General features: G+C 33.9%; 2 long non-coding RNA genes across 3 annotated transcripts in view; one reads left to right on the top strand and one right to left on the bottom strand.

The window, feature by feature from the left end:
- The window catches only part of LOC143223290 (uncharacterized), a 42,346-nt gene extending 36,990 nt beyond the window's left edge, over positions 1-5,356 (bottom strand). Inside the window, exon 1 of the long non-coding RNA XR_013012797.1 lies at positions 4,009-5,356. This is a non-coding gene — a long non-coding RNA (uncharacterized LOC143223290). The remainder of the gene's footprint in view (positions 1-4,008) is intronic.
- LOC143223293 (uncharacterized) overlaps positions 1-19,045 on the top strand; it is a 162,007-nt gene that overhangs the window by 70,082 nt on the left and 72,880 nt on the right. The gene's annotated exons all lie outside the window — the stretch shown is intronic.

Here is a 19,045-nt window from a genome sequence, read left to right as displayed (position 1 = left end):
TGTAGCTTAGCTTTGTAAATCATATTAATATTATAACATGTTTAGCTTTTCTATAGTGTTAAGTTTTAATGGGTCAAAATGCTCTTCTACTTAATAGGCATTTAGGGTTGAATTCTAGGAGGCTCAGTTTCAGCTTGTATAAAAATCTTGTCTCTGTAGGTTAAGCATGTTGATAAAAGGTCTTGAAAATAGGAAGGTATAAATTTTCTTAATCTATAAACTTTCAACTTTAAAGATTTTGATTACCATTAAACTTTGACAGACTTGGTTGTGTTTAGAGTATGATATCCAGTCCTTCTAGAAGTGATGTTTTTAAGAGTCATGTATTAGTGGTGCAAGCGCTATTATTACACTTGTTTTATTGTACAATATTGTGTATGATAGAACAGAATATATATTCATCACTTACACTTGTTTTATTGTACAATATTGTGTATGATAGAACAGAATATATATTCATCACTTACACTTGTTTTATTGTACAATATTGTGTATGATAGAACAGAATACATATTCATCACTTACACTTGTTTTATTGTACAATATTGTGTATGATAGAACAGAATACATATTCATCACTTACACTTGTTTTATTGTACAATATTGTGTATGATAGAACAGAATACATATTCATCACTTACACTTGTTTTATTGTACAATATTGTGTATGATAGAACAGAATACATATTCATCACTTACACTTGTTTTATTGTACAATATTGTGTATGATAGAACAGAATACATATTCATCACTTACACTTGTTTTATTGTACAATATTGTGTATGATAGAACAGAATATATATTCATCACTTACACTTGTTTTATTGTACAATATTGTGTATGATAGAACAGAATACATATTCATCACTTACACTTGTTTTATTGTACAATATTGTGTATGATAGAACAGAATACATATTCATCACTTACACTTGTTTTATTGTACAATATTGTGTATGATAGAACAGAATACATATTCATCACTTACACTTGTTTTATTGTACAATATTGTGTATGATAGAACAGAATATATATTCATCACTTACACTTGTTTTATTGTACAATATTGTGTATGATAGAACAGAATATATATTCATCACTTACACTTGTTTTATTGTACAATATTGTGTATGATAGAACAGAATATATATTCATCACTTACACTTGTTTTATTGTACAATATTGTGTATGATAGAACAGAATATATATTCATCACTTACACTTGTTTTATTGTACAATATTGTGTATGATAGAACAGAATATATATTCATCACTCCACCTTCAGGATGATTTCTCACATTTTTGTACAAATGACACTAGAGCATTAGTTCTGACTCTTTGATTGATAGCGTATAGCTAAATTACATTACACTCCAACAATGTCAAGTAAAATTACCTTGATTACCATTCTGTAAGAATACAAAAACAAGTATAATATTCCTTGTGAAATACTTAAAGTTTCATTTAGAATGAGATTTACTAACCTTTGAGACTGCAGTGGAGCCTTTGAATAAATCTTTATGAATTTTAAATCACTACTGATGTTCCACATTTTACTAAACAGAGTTACTAGTGGCTGACTGAAACTTAAGTATCTATTGTCCATTTGATAAACCCTAAAGTACATGAACTTTAACTGATACCATTATTTGTGTGTATAATATAGAAATATGTTATGATGTATGTAATATTTGTTATGTTAGGTTTGAGTATTAGTAATAGTGTGCAGAGGAAATTAATAGGGTAGGGGCTCAATGACAAAAAAAAAAAGAAAAAAGAGGCACTTTTCAAGCACCTTAAGGCAAACTTGTCTTTTCAAGGGGGAGTACTGCTATGTGAGACAATGGTTTTCCATGATACACATAGGATGAAAAACCATAAGAAACAAATAAATCCATATCAGATTACATGTAAAAACTCCACAGATGTGCAACTTCTTATGTGCCATTAATTCTGAAGCTGAAACAGGAATTATCTTTTAGTAGTTCTTGAAATTTTTTTGTTACTGTAAAAAAATAGGACACTTTTGGGTTATGAGGACGGGCAGATGGTTAATCCCCCCCCTCGCCCATGCATGTCACTAGGTGTTGGAAGTAAGGGAGTAATTCTGTTTGTTTGAAAAGTTATTTATTTGTATTCTCTGCCCCGAGAGCCTTATATAGTATAGTTGTATTGTTGTACATAACTTACTATCTAAGTAATGTGTGTGTAGATGTAGGAAAATTATTACAGTATAAAAATAACTATAAAATATTATGTACTCTTCTTGAATTAAATGCATATAAGCAAATGCTACACACAGTAAAATGTATACTTTAATAATCCAACACAACTGTTTTCAAGTGGGTATTGTAGTGTATCAATGTAGAAAAAGTTGCAGAATTATGTTGTTTTCCAAAAGGAGTTGACAAGGACGTTTGTAATAAAGTTTAATATCAATATAATAGCATTATAAAAACTGGTTTAAAATAATAGAAATAATCTAAGATGAACAATCTGATAAAATATCAAAACTTTAAAAAAACAACTTTTTAATGAAGTAAAATTACTTTGGAGGGAGTATTTGTATCTACATACACACGCAGATATGTGTTTAGCTATATTGGAAGTAAAATTACCATCAACTTAAAAGCTTGCATCAAAAATAAAACAAATTTTAAATCAGGTTCTCTGTATTTTTTTCATATTTTATTCTCTTTTAAATATTATTACAGAAAACTATTTGTCAGTAAATAAGCCAGAAGTACATATGAAATTTTGTTGTACAAGGGTACTGATTCACGTCATTCATGAACTTATTTTATACCAGTTACTACTTTGTTTTTCAAACTACATTTTTATTTTGCCTCAAAATTTTGAAATTTGAAAATACATCAGTAGCAATTCTAAATTCCTGTAGGTTAAAATATAAGTCAACAAAATAAGAGCTTAAGATTAAAAAATCTCACAATCTGCTATTATATATACCTTTCCATTGCGTAAAACTTCAAACATTTCGGTCTCAATTGTCCTCATTTTTTCTCTTTCTTCTTTTGTTCTGAAAGCCTAAGATCTTGGATTTACATCATCTTAGTGTAGCTTGCATTTAAAAGTTATTTTTTAGGCCAAAGTAGTAAGAATGACACAATAAACCTTGGCACAGTACTAGCTAGTCACGATTTAGCTAGTTATATTCATAAGAAGTAACATGAAAAATTAGAACATTCATAAATAAAGAAACGACAGTCCTCCATTGTTCCACTTGAACCCTTTTTCTCTACATTGGCCTGTACAAATTTGGCAAATATTTATTTTCATAACTCTCGCTAACACACTTAACGATTGTTTGTGACAATATGTATTTTCGTGTTCCAAAGTGCCATAACACAGTTGCCTATTTTCAACACAACTCTATAATTTAATTTCATAACTTTGTTGTACGTTGGCAGCATTCGTCGAAGTTCATTAACCCTGTTGTATTTTGTTATAACTTACAAGTAACAAAAAACTTAGTTGGTACTGTTGGTTTTATTTGTAGAATCAGCCTTGTATTTTTTGCATGTTCAAAGTTTTTGCAATACAAAGATTATAAACAATAACAAAAAAATAGTCGAATGAAAGTGCTGACACACAAAAAATTGAGATGTATTGTTTGTGAAAAATTTAAAATCCATAAATCTCGTGACTCAAAAATTTATTGTAGCGATACAGTCGTTATTGTTCAACTTTTTTTTCTAAAGTCTAAACAGTTAGAGAACAATCGGAACTTATAACACTATAGCTATGACGAAATAATAACTGTTAAAAATAACACTAATATCAATCTCAGCTCATTACTAATGCCAATCAGATTTCTTATTATCACTCATGTGACCTGAAATGCAAATAAACTGCCATTCATTCTGTGCTGTATAAAGTAGTGTCATACAATCTTCTTTCAGTTGTCATTTGAGGTGAATCATACATTTTAAAGTGATTCAAATTCAAATGTTCAAGAATAAAAGAAGGCACTTGAATGTTACACTTACGTAAAAAGCGATCTGACGAATAAGAGCCGGCTAATCACAGCACTCTCCAGAGGCGTCGATAAGTCACTGACACATGGGGCCCGTGACTCGATACTATTCGACAGTGTCCCGAATTCCCAGTTGGTGTCTTGAAATTCAGAAGAGAAAATCATGATTTCGGTGAGGAGACTATGGGACCGAGACGCAAATCTTTAAAATAACCTAGTGGCGCCTTTACAGCAGACTGTTGCAAGTAGACTGTATTATCTGAAAGTGTTAGCGGCAGTATGTGGAAGCATTTCGAAACCAACAGCTTGGCTATTTGAACTCTTATACAAGACATATTGTTCATCACAACATAAGCATACTTCTGCTATGCATCCATTCTGATTCTCCAGTAACACATCGGTATGTCTTCGGAGTTATACCGTTGTAAACCGGATTTCGAATCTGTAGTGGACAGAACATTCTGTGTAGCATTCTGCTTCATACCACACAACAACATCCATTCTGGTTCGGTAGAGAATGTAGATATGTGCATACGTATAAACGCAAACACATCTAGGTTAGGCGTGGCTCAGCAGTTAGAATGCCCGAACAATTAATCCAAAATTGTACAGTTCGCGTCCTGTTATCGAAATAAAATATGCTCTGCTCTTTGGGGCTTTCAGTACGCTTTAAGATGGCGGTTAAATCTCTCTAGCTAATCATAAAATAGAAGCCCAAGAGTTGGCGTTGGGTGCTTTTGATTATGTGCCTTTTTCTAGTGAGTTTAGTCTATCAGCTTAATTATATTAGGGACAACTATACTATGTGCAATAGCCCTTGTGCAGCTTTGCGAAAAAATTCTAAAACAAAGAGGAAATGCACCTACATTTTGTATCTGCGAAATTTTATATATTTTAGTTTTCGTTTTGCGTGAATTAATTAGAAAAGAAAATAATTTCTGCAAGTCCTATGTTTAACCAGTTTTCGTGATTTAAAAAAAAACACTCTTAAAAAATTTACACGGATAAAATTTAAATTAGGCAATAATAAAAAAACAGCACTTGCAAAGAAGATCCAATAAGATAATTTTTCCCTGATGGGTTAGTGGTAAATTTAAGGATTTATAACACTATAATCCGGCGGCCGATTCCTTATGGTGGACAAACAACAGATAGTAATAAAATAAGTAAATTTAATATCAAGTTAAAGTTTTAAAGAAGTAAAATTAGGAAGAATGTAATAAATTAAGATTTGAAAAATCTATAAAAATTATAGTTAATACTTTTACAAGTCCACAAGGTTAACCAAAGTTCTATTGAACACATAAGGAAAAAAAAATAAGAAAATTCAAATTACAAACGCCACCAAGCACTTATGTATAGAGGGGAGAAGTCGTAGGAATTCAGCCAACCCCCCTTTTACTTTGCGATGGAAAAAAATATGCTTATATATTATAGCGCAACCATAGATTGAAATAGCTAATATACTGTTATTATACCGAATTATTTAAATTAATAATATAATTTAATAATTAATGACTACTCTGCATGTAGATAGTACAGTATTTTACCATAATAAAACATACATATTTATGTTAATTTAAGTTTAGCTTCCCATGCAGAATGATGGTTTGTTGACTTTTACTAGATATTTGTGAATTTTGTGTGAACCGCCATGCAATTATTTAAGCTATATTTCATGCAAAGCTGCTCTCAGATTTAATATTAGCAATTTTGTTTAATACAAATTTTCTGGAGAACATCTCCCTCAGACCTTCGTATCATTAGCATACCTTGTATGCTGATTGCGCTTCGGATACTGTGTGTTGGATTTTGATTTCAAAAAGTAGAACCCTCACCTCCCTTTGAAACATTTTGTGTACGCACCTGCTACAGAATAAATTTCGTTTGTTTATTTAAGAAAAGGGATCCTCTAACTGTACCACGCGGACTAGTGGTGGCTCATAAAGGGGTTATTACAAATTTTATTCTTTTGTATACTAACAGTGTCGTATACTACCAATATAATTCTATGTGCCCTGCAAGTCCGTAAACTTACCGCTGTACCACATAAAATAAATGGCATAACATCTCCAGCAGTTGCGTCAAAATCATACATCTAGTACGTATTAAAGTTTATCTACCGAGTTGTAAGCAAGTTTTTGTTTTATTGACAAAGTTACTATTAACCCTATAACAAAGAAAGATACCTTCCTTTGAATTATTAGGTTCGAATTAGTAATTGAAAGGTAATTAAAGTAAGTTTTTGTTGTTGTTTGTTTTGAATTTTGCGCAAAGCTACTCGAGGGCTATCTGCGCTACCCGTCCCTAATTTAACAGTGTAAGAGTAGAGGGAAAGCAGCTAGTCATCACCACCCACCGCCAACTCTTGGGCTACTCTTTTACCAACAAATAGTGGGATTGACCGTTACATTATAATGCCCCCACGGCTGAAAGGGCGAGAATGTTTGGTGCGACCAGGATTCGAACCCGCGACCCTCGGATTACGAGTCGAACGCTCTAACACGCTTGGCCATACCGGACCCGGTTTGTTTTGTTTCACTGCTTTCTCAAAATAATTATTTTTCTAGTTAACAAAAAATTCTTTTCATTTATTTTCAGTAGCCTACTTAATCTTATTTTGAATGTTATTTATGTGGAAAAGAATACCAGATAGTGAATACGATATAAATGAATTTTTTAAAAAATTACCATGATCCTACAACGATTTAAAAATCTACACTTTATAATACTAATATTCTCTTTATATAACACTAAAAATGAAAATGTGAATTAGATAAAATTATTTGGCGTTTACCAATCGAAGTTGTCCCATTTTGAAATTTAAAAAATACAAACGTTTGGAGTAAAGAGATTAGAATCTTAGGTGGTTACTCAGAAAGACAAGATAAAGATGTTTGGCAGATCTCCACTTTCTGTGATTTTGTTTTATATATAATGGGCTATCTGTCCTTTGCCAACCGCGTATATCGAAACCCGATTTTTAGTTTAATAAGCCTCATTCTTGCCGCGCTGAGCAACCGTATAAGGTAATATTTATTTGATAAAACTCTAAGAATGTACCAAAACAATAATTTAAAATAACAAATCAGTTTTAAGAAAACAAGCTCTAATATAAATTTTTTTCAATAATTAATTACTTTTAAAATCTATAGATGTTAAAACAGTCAATATTTACATGATTTAGTAAGTTAAGATTTTGTTGAATGTATTACTCTTTTATATCAGCCCGACATGGCCAGGTGGGTTAAGGCGTGCGACTCGTAATCTGAGGGTCGCGGGTTCGTATCTTCGTCACACCAAACATGCTCGTTCTTTCAGCCGTGGTTACGTTGTAATGTGACGGTCAATCCTACTATTCGTTGGTAAAAGAGTAGCCCAAGAGTTGGCGGTGGGTGGTGATGACTAGCTGTCTTCTCTCTAGTCTTGCACTGATAAATTAGGGACGGCTAGCGCAGATAGCCCTCGATTAGCTTTGCGCGAAATTCAAAAACAAACAAAATATCTTTTATATCTCATCATAGCGCCCTACAAATGGCGGAAAATTCATTATTAAAATCAGTGTAGTTTGAAACGGACTTTATTTCAAAATGAGTCTCTAAATCTAGAGCTTCCCAGCAGCACAGCGATATGTCTGAGGACCTACAAGGTTATAAACAGCGTTTCGATAACGCACAGAGCACAGATAACCAATTGTGTAACTTTGTGTTTAACTTCAACCCAAGAAGCTGTAAGTTAGAGGGTGTAAACTATTTCAAAAAAAAAAAAAAAGTATTTTCGATTATAACAAGATGGAAAACAAGAAACAAATTAATGATGAACCTCAGTTGTTTCTTGGATTTTATTAAAGAACTTTCTATTTAATCTTATGTTGTTATTTACAAACTGAATAAAGGGTTTACTAAAACGTCCAATAAGTAATCAAAATGCCCAGTAATTCTGTTACGCCCCCCTGCTTTCGATCAGACTGAGATTGTCCCATTATAAATAAATATTCACACATCTCATACCCTCAATAACTATTAGCTTTGTATACTCACAGAATAGTAATACACTAAAACGCTTAATTTAATAACTTATTAGCAAATGACGATAACTTATGATGTTACTGCGTTTATGGAAAACCTTGTTGAAGTTGCTTAGAGAGGTCATAGCTTTTCGTTTGTTTATTTCGGATAATTGCGCAAAGTATGTACACAAGCTAGCTGTTCCTAATATTGTTAACAACACACACACACTGACAACCATAATCGGAGTGCAATTTGGTAACAGACTACGAACCATGAATTTTCAGGCTCACCAACGAAATAGCTAGCTATGCTCGTACCCGATCCCATAGCTTCTCGTTTTTGTAAAGAAATTTCTTCAATGAATCAGTTTTCTAGATTTCACTACATTTATATATATTTGGTTTGTTTGTTTGTTTGTTTGTTTTGAAATTTGCGCAAAGCTATACGAGGGCTAGCTACGCTAACCGTCCCTAATTTAGCAGTGTAAGACTAGAGGGAAGACAGCTAGTCATCACCACCCACCGCCAATTCTTGGGCTACTCTTTTACCAACGAATGGTGGGATTGACCGTCCCATTATTACGCCCCATGGCTGAAAGAGCGAGCAAGTTTGGTGCGAAGGGGATTGGAACCCGCGATCCTCGAATTACGAGACGAGTGCCTTAAAGGTGAATTTTCAACAAATTTAATAATTACCTTAGAAACTGTACTTTGGTTAGGTATAATTCCTGTGTGTTTGCTATATTTTTAAACACTTTAGTTTTTGAGTAAAAAAAGAAACAAAATATGCGGGTCCTCGAACTCAAGTTCCTCTCGATCGTTCGGCTGTTTCCGTGACGTTTTACAATTATGATGTAATAGTTGCCAAACACGCTTCGTTGCGCGCCGACCATTGTGTTTCTTTCAGTGCTGGTGTTTTATGTAAACTTATCGGTGCTTGTTTCGGATTACATACTTTGTGAGACTAATTTTTGTCTTCATATTGCTACTTTATGTTTGTTTTATGATAACATGGTTTACTGCGTAGCTTATGGTTGTAGAAACGGTTCGGCATCGCGCAAAAGCTTCTTTTCGTTTCCGTGCAAGGTGGCGACAGTGAGTGCGGATGGTCAATACGAAGAACTGGACTCCTTCACACCATGCAAAGCTTTGTCAAGATCATTTTGAACGCTCATGTTTTGTGTCGGATCCCACAGTTTTGGATTCCGTGGGTTTCAAGCCAGGCAGGTTGAGACTGAAAAAACCATCGGCAGTAGACAGGATGATCCCCACCATCTTTCCTCGTGAAGAGCTGAGGACTGATCTCAGCCTGTAGTGTACAGGTTTCACCCTCTGAAGCCATCCCTTGCCATCACGAAAAGAACAAACTTAAAGGTATATGTGCAGTGTAAAGCGATAAACAATAACTAGTATAATATAATAATTTAAAAAGTACAAGTTTTTGAAGAATGTAACTAGACATACACATTTCACATTCATGAGCGTGTTTTGCATTTGTGGCATGAAAGTCAGTGAAACCTTGATTTCCTAGTCTAGACAGTGGACAAATCTATCCCAAATAGAGTATATTCCAAGTTTAAAAGCTGGTAGATCATTCTGTAGATGTTTTTGTATCATTTTTAAATATGGAAAAGTTTGAATAATTCCATTTTTCAAATTTAACTTTTCAAGATAAATTAACTATTCAGACTGCTACATCTAGTTTGATTTTATAGACAGAATTATGACGTATAATTGAAATTCATTTTGTTACAAGTCATAAATACCCGGTACAATGATTGTGGAAGAGTCGAGTATTAGTTACCATAGTCGGCAAAGTATAAACAAATAAAACACAGTCTGTGATACCAAAAATTTATAAACACCAGACAGGTTTCGAGATGCTTAAAATTGCACAGACCATATTTGTTGTCATGACTTAGGCTTACCATTCTTCCACTGGAGGTATGACTGACTCGCAACCGGCCTGGGCGCTATCAGTATCACTCACAGTTCCGCTACTCTCGCTCGTGGAACTGTCCTCATCACTAGAACTTGTCAGATCTGTGTTAAAAGTAACTGTTCTAGGTTCGTTCAGAGTAGGTTTGAATTGATATGGTGCTACTCGACACTGTTCAGAACACAAAGTCAAAACAGACTCCGTCTCTGTTTCTCCGTATGCACTGGCCATGTTTATTTACATTCAACGCGCTGGCGTTGGCGGTTTGTTTGGCAACTAATACGTCACAATACTTTTCCTAGCGGCAAACGTAAAAACTAAAACGTTCGGATTACCCTCAAAAAGGGCTCTTTCTGCACCAAGTTCTATGTTTCATTTATTAGCACATATTTTTTATAAAAAATGTGAACCTGCAAAATTAATCAGTATGAGTAGTTCTTTTGACTGCAAAGTTTTCTTTTTTTCTGTAAAATTCACCTTTAACCACCTGGCCATGCAGGGCCACCACGTATAGTAAGTTCCATTATTTCTCAAGGAACGAAGTGCAAACTGGAGTATTTGATTTATGATAAAACGACACATAAAATAATTGTAACTTCAGATCAAAATGTTTTTTTATTAGCAGATATCGCAGCTGTAATTTTTGAGAATGTTGGAAAGTGAGGTGGCAAAACAAATCTAGTTACAAGTTTAGTTATTTTGTGTATATAACATAATTGTTAATAATAGACTAAGTGAAAAATATGGAGAAAGGATCGTTTACTCCTTTTGCCCTGTTTATGAGTTCCGACATATGGACTTTTAATTCTAAATACTGTACATGAACCAGGAAAATAAATAAATACAGCTTCAGGATCGTTTTGATTTCGCAAAGCTCTCGAAGTAAAAACTCGTATTACAAATACTGTAACTGAAATCGTTTATAAGTTATTCTATATTATGTTCGTCTAGTTTATGTAAAAAAAAAAATTCTGACTAAGTCTTAAGTTTGACGTTTAGGTTGGTACTGGTTATCGTGACGTTTTACTTATTAAAGGGCATGACTATATTATTCAACGAAGCTGTGAATGTAAACGTTATATCCTTTAAAAGTACCTAGTTCAATCCAAAGACACCCGGATTGAACTTGTAAACTTGGATTCAGTAAAAGTAAATAAAACATTTTGCTTGGAGATTTTCCATAATAGGCTATCCTTCAACAGAAGTCTTCTTGTTTCTATACAGTGTTATATGTGTAGATCTTTGTTTTCAAGTGTGATTGTATGCTTAAGAAAACATCAAAATAAAGAAGCCTCTCTTGTTTATGTAAATACGTCTCATTAATGGATCAAGTATCCGAAACGAATGTTTTTTGGTATTGAAATTTTCGTGAAACAACAAAAATGAACGAGTAGCTTATGTTACTTATGTGTGCTCCCTTTTCTTATGTTTTCATAATAAGTCTTATGTTTCAGTGTTTATTCTCTAAATCAATACTTAAGGTTGACCTCTGCCCAGAACTGTTGCCCAACAGAATTATCTCTTATCCTTGAAATATGTAGCTATAGTTATTAACGCAGAATCTTCTAGCAGGCTTGTACAGTATTGTAAAGAGAGTGCAGGAAGACTATTTAATGTATTTATGATATAATAACACAAGCACTGCAAAAAGTATATTTATGATTCTAAACATAAATTTTAGATTGTAAACAAAAAACGGTCGGGAATATCTGAATCGTTGTTATCTTTATATACCCTTGGTTAACTCCTATGTTATACTAATTCAAGCCATTTTACTCTTTGGATTCCAATGTTAATTTATGTCAAACGACAATGTTCATCAAAGCGTCACTTGAACGAAACTTTTGCTGAATCTTCCTTTTCATTTCAGTATATATGCATTGTGAATTTGTGTCAAATCAGGGAAAATATAAATTTTATGTTAATTCTTCCGAGGGCTTAGAATTTACCCATGTTTATGAGCTTTAATATCCTAACTTTTCAGAGTGCAAAAATTCACAGTTCGTTATTTGTTTTTATATTTTTTGTTCTAGATGTAAGAGTATGCAGAGTACGATAAACATACTTAAACATTCTGTATGGCAGTAGTACTATAATTGCAGACAAAAAAAAAATAAAGATTGGATAAATATATCCTACTTTCTGTTTAGTTATTTCCTGATGTAAGCTTAATTATTCCAGTTAATATTAATTACAATGGAGCGAAGTTGGCACAATGAACATTTAATGGCAGCGTATCTACGTACTCTCAATTCTTATTTTTATTTTCCAATATGCCCCATAGCATTCGGTACTCTAATCTTGCATGTAGTCCTTTAAATTTCAGATTTCTTACTATCCTTGAAACTATGTAGAAACGTACACTTGGGTACCATACATTTTAACTTAACGAAAATAGGGTCAGAGTGTAAACTTTTATAATTAAAATAATACTGTGTACTATATTTTTAAAAGCATGAACAAAATGTTAGGGCCCGGCATGGTCAGGTGATTAAGGCACTCAACTCATAATCTGAGAGTCACGGGTTCGAATCCTGGTCGCACCAAACATGCTCTCCCTTTCAGCCGTGGGGGCATTATATTGTGACGGTCAATCCCACTATTCGTTGGTAAAAGAGTAGCTCAAGAGTTGGCGGTGAGTGGTGATGACTAGCTGCCTTCCCTCTAGTCTTACTGCAAAATTAGGGACGGCTAACGCAGATAGCCCTCCAGTAGCTTTGCGCGAAATAAAAAAAACAACGAAGTCCAGTTTTTAGAAAGTATGTAACAAATTTTAAGTCGCCAACTCGTAACAGCAATTGAATCCAGTTTCATTAGTAAAGTTTTGATTAGAATAGTTTATGAAACTCAGTTTGTGCAAATTTAGAATTGTTACTAGCAAACAACGTATGTTGGCAAAATACTTCACGTAAAAACCAACAACGAAGATGCAATTAAAACGAACGTACAGTTTAATTCAGCATTTTTAAAGCCATGCTTAACTTACTGAGACACTTTTTTTCTATGGGTTATTATGTAGAGAAGAACATGAAGTATGTAAATTGTTCTTACTATCATGAACTCCGCTAGTTAAGAGAAACAAATCACTTCTATAAAATTAACGGCCTCGTATTTCCTGCGGTTCTACGTGGGCGAATATAAACCGTCCTGAACAATCAAAGGATATATTTTCGAATTTGGGCGAGGCAGTCCAATTAACCTAAACTTTTTTTTTTTTCACCCCCATCAAACTAAGAGTTACACAATGATAACCAGTACCTGTTCGCCCCCTGTCGCTAGAAGAAAATTATTAAACTAAAGCGTATTATATAACTACCCTTCGTTACCAAGAATATGATGGATGAATAATATTAAAAAGCAAGGCTTGGATAGATTATTATTATTGTTATTTGTAGTCAGTAACACAGCTTTTCATTTTAAAACACTTCTGAGTTTCATTGCATATTAACGTTTTTGAATAAAATTATGTTGCGCATATTTGTATGTTGGTACTGTTGTATCAAGAAAACGGTTAACCAGATTTGGATTCGTTATCCACCGACAAAACATGTTTCTTTACTTAACAACTCCACCCTCTCAAGAAAAATTCATCAGATAAATTATTGAAAAAGTTAAAAGCTCTATAAGAAAGAAACAGTTAAACCCAACATTTATTTACGTTTCCAATGTTTATAAATATTATATAATTATACAGTTATTCAGTTTCATTGCCAATTATTAAGATTACCAATTCAGAAGACAAACCGCAATGCAAAAGCAGTTAGTAACGCTCCACAATATATTTGAGAACAATAACTTCGCCATTACATCGTATACCGTATTTTTAGTATACATTTACACAAAAGGTTTGGTTTGGTTTTTTTGGAATTTCGCACAAAGCTACTCGAGGGCTATCTGTGCTAGCCGTCCCTAATTTAGCAGTGTAAGACTAGAGGGAAGGCAGCTAGCCATCACCACCCACCGCCAACTCTTGGGCTACTCTTTTACCAACGAATAGTGAGATTGACCGTAACATTATACACCCCCACGGCTGGGAGGGCGAGCATGTTTGGCGCGACTCGGGCGCAAACCCGCGACCCTCAGATTACGAAGCGCACGCCTTAACGCGCTAGGCCATGCCAGGCCCTACAAAGAAGGCCAATCGCTGTTTATATGAACGATTTATATATGTTAAAACAGAAGCATGTCAATGCAGATTCGACCCGTGGCGCTACACTCTAGACGGTTAACACAAATATATTTATTTAACTATAAATATATTTAGTTAACTGCAAATTCCTAACTACATAATTCCATGCTGCCAATGTAGACTTGTTGTTAAAAGAAAGTAAGTCGCAACTTTTTCGAGGAACGATATTCGTATAGTTAGATTGTTAAACTATTTGAGCCATAGGACAATATTTCAAAATTTTTCTGTGCTCTCTGACGAAGCAGAAAAACAGACAGAGCAAAGCGTATAGGATACCAACACATTTTAAAATCACACCTATATCAATCCGTAACAAGAGAACTTTTGAACGCAAAATTCTGTTGCAACGAAGCTGGACTTGTATCCTTGTACTCACAAGGTTCCGATATTACCAGCCTCCCAGTGGCGCAGCGGGATGTCTGCGGACTTATACTGCTAGAAACCGGGTTTCAATACTCGGGGTTAGAATACCATAGATGGCCCTTTGTGCAGCTTTGTGCTTAATAACAAACAACAAGTAACATAATCTGGAAAACAACTGTTATAACGAAAAAGATGGCCAAAGAAAATGAAGTTACATGTGTTTTACCTTTCAAATCGTATGTACTAAGGATGGAAGTGACTACATTATGTGATAAAAGTTTGTTCACCATAATATTATAACCGTGGTGTAACTGATCCCTCTGTAGCCCCAGTTAAATGTTTTTGTGTCTTTGATTTTCTTAACTGTGAGTTGAAAGCTCGTGTTTATGTACGATTAAAGGTCTGTGAAAAGTCGAAAATCGGTCCTGCTCGTCCTTTGTAGGAACTTATTACAATACAAAGAGCCATATTAGAAATAGTTCACTATCATGGCCACTAGATTCAACACAATAGACTGTGGAAGTTGTTCCAGTAGTAGCGCTGGATATGGTATGTTGTCCTTATAAAGCGTATTTAACCTCATTGTGCTGCACAAAGCAAACAAATGGCAACTGAAATTTATAATACTTTATCCATGATAAACCCTCTGTTAACAAATAATGTCAGACAGCTCATTTGTATTCAACTGTTAACAAATAATGTCAGACAGCTCATTTGTATTCAACTCAGACATCTAAAGTTCCACTTTGTGCTCTGAAATATAAATTATTGGTCATATAGGCTATAATAGTTAATGAAATTGGATAGAAGTGACTTATAATTCTTACTGTTCATGACAGTTGACTTCAAGCTGGAGTATGGAACAGTAAGTACAGACTGATTCTGATGTTATATATCTAAAATCATAATATTGATAAGGCTCTGAGGAATCCTCGACCACATCTGAATAAGAGTTGTTTTTAATGTCTTTAGACAGGATGTGACAAGTTGCTCAAGAACACCTCATACGTATTCAACGGCGTTGAGATCTATTGAGCGTCCAAGGCACTCCATTGAGCCAATCCCTTCTGCTTTAAGAATGTGTCGACCAATTTAACATGGTAGAGGTTGAACTTGTTATACATTAGGTTGAAATCAAAGTCTGTTACACTAATACACAATATCAAAAAGGACCGTGAGATGTAAGTCTTTTAACGTGTGGCACATATTAATGGTACCATTTTGCTAAACATAGAAAGTGAAATGTACATCAATGCTGATTTCTACCAACACCAATACTTTCATTACTATTATGACTCGTGTTATTGTATGAAAATACAGTTGGATCTGTTTCTAGCTATAATTCAAAGGAGTATATACCAATTATGTGGCTTCGGGTTGAAGTACGAATTAATTTCAAAAAAGAATATTTCTCCATATGTTGTTAATCCACTGAACATGTTATTTGTACCATTGTGAATAAGCTGCTGTATATATGTTGCTGTTAGAAGAATGCATCTGATAGGGTGTCTAAAGGCCGACGTTGTGAGATGTTCCTAATCGCCTACACATTAACTCAACGTCCAGTTGCAGCTGCGAACGTAAGATTTGAACCCGGAATAGGTATCCTACTAAGGCAATAAGCTAAAGTTGGTAGGTTAAGATTGTCTGCTTATGTTGTAGATGATCTACCCCGTCCAATTGTCTACGTAACTGTATCATTGTTTTGTTAGCGGCATTTTAAGACATTTGTAACTACGAGTGAAATGTCTGAATTGAGCCTGATCTGTGCAATGTTAGTGACGTTTTGTATTTGTACATAGTGAGGTCACCTACAGTTTGGGTACGAAAAGAATTCTCCACCTCAAGTTATTGTTGGTAAAAACCACTCAGCGGAAGATTTCAGTAAACATAACACTCAAAATATCTGTTAATTCTATCGGCAAATACTTTTCATTCAATCTCGCTAGAGTAATTTACGTGTTTACAATCATACAGTTGATGATGCAATGGTATAAATGGAACTGAGAGTGTTGTTGCATATTATTAAAAACGAAGTTTCAATGAGGTTGACGGTCTTGTAGGATGTAATGACTTCTGCATGCTGTTGTAGAGACATAGATTAATTTACTAATTACTAATTAAAGATGCATTAAAATACAAGATCCAGCTATTGCTAACTTTATGAATTCTGTATTTTTCTCAGAGCGGATTTTGAATTTAGCATCCTTGCGTGCGATTTTTAACTCTAAATACGTATTGGCTAACAAGTTCTGTCTACAAAAGGGTATTTCCAAGTAGTTATTACAAACCAAACTGCAGTAGCTTTTGCGCACGTAATGTGTTTCAATTGTGTGAACAAAATTCTTTTAATTTTCTTTCTTTCTTTACAAATCTGAACATTGTATGGTAGAAAACTAAATCAAAAATGAATTTGATTGATGTTACTTGTGTTTTTTTCTTTCATAGCGAGGAGTCTTGTTTCATTGAACTAACTGACCTCATATAGCCAACATTCTATAAGTATGTACTTACCGCGTTTCTTTTTAACAGTCAAGTTTCGTGTTAACCATGCCCCGTCAGTAAACACTAAGTTGCACGAGGGTATATATACAGTTATCGAAAAGGAAAACCTTGAACATTCCTAGCGTTGTTTATTAACTTCTTATTAGCCTGACAACAAAACACTGTTTTTGTGCAAACATTTACATGGCAAATGTTTAGTGAGTGGTTTTAGAATACCTTGAATATTTGTCTACCCTCGTGTTATACACGTATATTTTCCAGAATTACATTTTCTCTTAGGGACGGCAGGGAAGATTGAAAAATACAATTAGATACGCCTTAAATTCCAGACAGTTGTCTATTTCCGTTGGGTATTCTGAAATACACGCTATGTTAGTCCAAGCTTTAAATGTTTAAAAATTGAATCAGAATTATATAAAAAAAAAAATCTAATGAGTGCACGATCAAAATGAAAGACTGCCCAACAGCTGAGAGTAATATCGACACATATGCGAGGATGGGTTGAGTCTTTAAAAATGTCTGCATCTAGTTTGAGTTATGGTGAATAGACAAACAAATAGATGGGTACATTTTGTATTTAAATAAGTCTGAGAATCATTTGATGACCAAATGATGTGAAAAGGGGTTAGAGTCAGTATATGTTTAAAATTTGTCAAATCTATACAATAATTAATCTTCAACTAACGACTTTTGTTATACTGTTCACTAGTGGTTGATTAGTCGATATATTGATCAAGGTTTTTTAGTAAATTACACTTAATGTAAAGAACTGATAAAACAAAATTACTCATTTTTCATGTTAAATACCGAGATAACCCATATTAATGATTAGTGAAATTAACTGTAATTTTAATAATATTTTTGTTTACATTTTTATTTTATGGCTCGTGTGTTGTTAGTGACTCTATAACTAATGTAGTCATGGACCCACAAGCAATATGGGGCTTGCGTTGCTTAAAAAAAAAAGAGTAATTAAAAAACGGACTCTCATAAGTAGTTCCAGGGTTAAAAACATTTGTTCTTCTTCGGAGTTACTATGACTTCCACATTCCTTACAAACTTAATTGTCGTACAAATCTAATCTAAAATAACGTGCCGTATCCACACCGGTTCACTAAATTAATTTTGTGTTAAAAAGAATTTGCTTGTTTCTGTGTTTCTAAGCATAAATCTACACAGTGGTATATCTATATTGTGCCATTACGAGTATCCAAAACTCCGTTATTAGCGGTATAAGCAGACTTGCCACTGAGCCACTAGGGGTCATGTTATAATAGTCTTCGAAACTTTGAAATCTCTGCCAAGTAAAATATATCCTGAAGAAAATCTAATTTTATTTGTCCACTTGTACATTTTCACACATAACATTAAATTCATAAAATAAAAGTTTTCTTTGTTTGTAGTTAAGCACAAAGATACACAATGGGCTATCTGCGCTCTGCCCACCACGAGTATAGAAACCCGCTTTCTAGCAGTGCAAGTCCGCAGACATACCGCTGTGCCACTTGGAGGCTTTCTTGTTTGAAATAATATAAGTATCCATGGGAATATCTCTAATTTTCTAAATAAAATCTTGCCTAAGAGTTTGAGGATCATATTTAATGTCGAGTTGTGAAACAAGCGAGAATTGAAAGTTATCTATCGTGTATTCTAGCGTTGAGATCTGAGTTATTAGGACATCAGACTTATATAAAGTTTCTTAGTATACAGTTTGTGCAGATACACGTATATACACATCCACACATGTATCATACTTTCTAGCCTCCTAACTATGTATGGGTGTGCTGTCTTTCTTTGTAAGTGTTAGTTCAACACGAGATAAAGGTAATAATTTTAAAGTTTATTCAAGCACATGTACAATCAAGAATGAATTTCAGCTAGTACGACCGCAATACCCAGCAACTGGTTATAGAGATACCACTAAGACTGACATACATTTTTATAACAAATTATTCATACATATTATAGTAGTGTTTCTACTGTTGAACAAAACAGATTTCAAAGACGAGGGTGGGGGGGAGCTGTATGAATTTGCATACCAGCCT

This window comes from Tachypleus tridentatus, chromosome 8, assembly GCF_004210375.1.
Source record: "Tachypleus tridentatus isolate NWPU-2018 chromosome 8, ASM421037v1, whole genome shotgun sequence".
NCBI classification, from domain to species: domain Eukaryota; kingdom Metazoa; phylum Arthropoda; class Merostomata; order Xiphosura; family Limulidae; genus Tachypleus; species Tachypleus tridentatus.
This window is presented reverse-complemented; position numbering and strand designations above follow the sequence as displayed.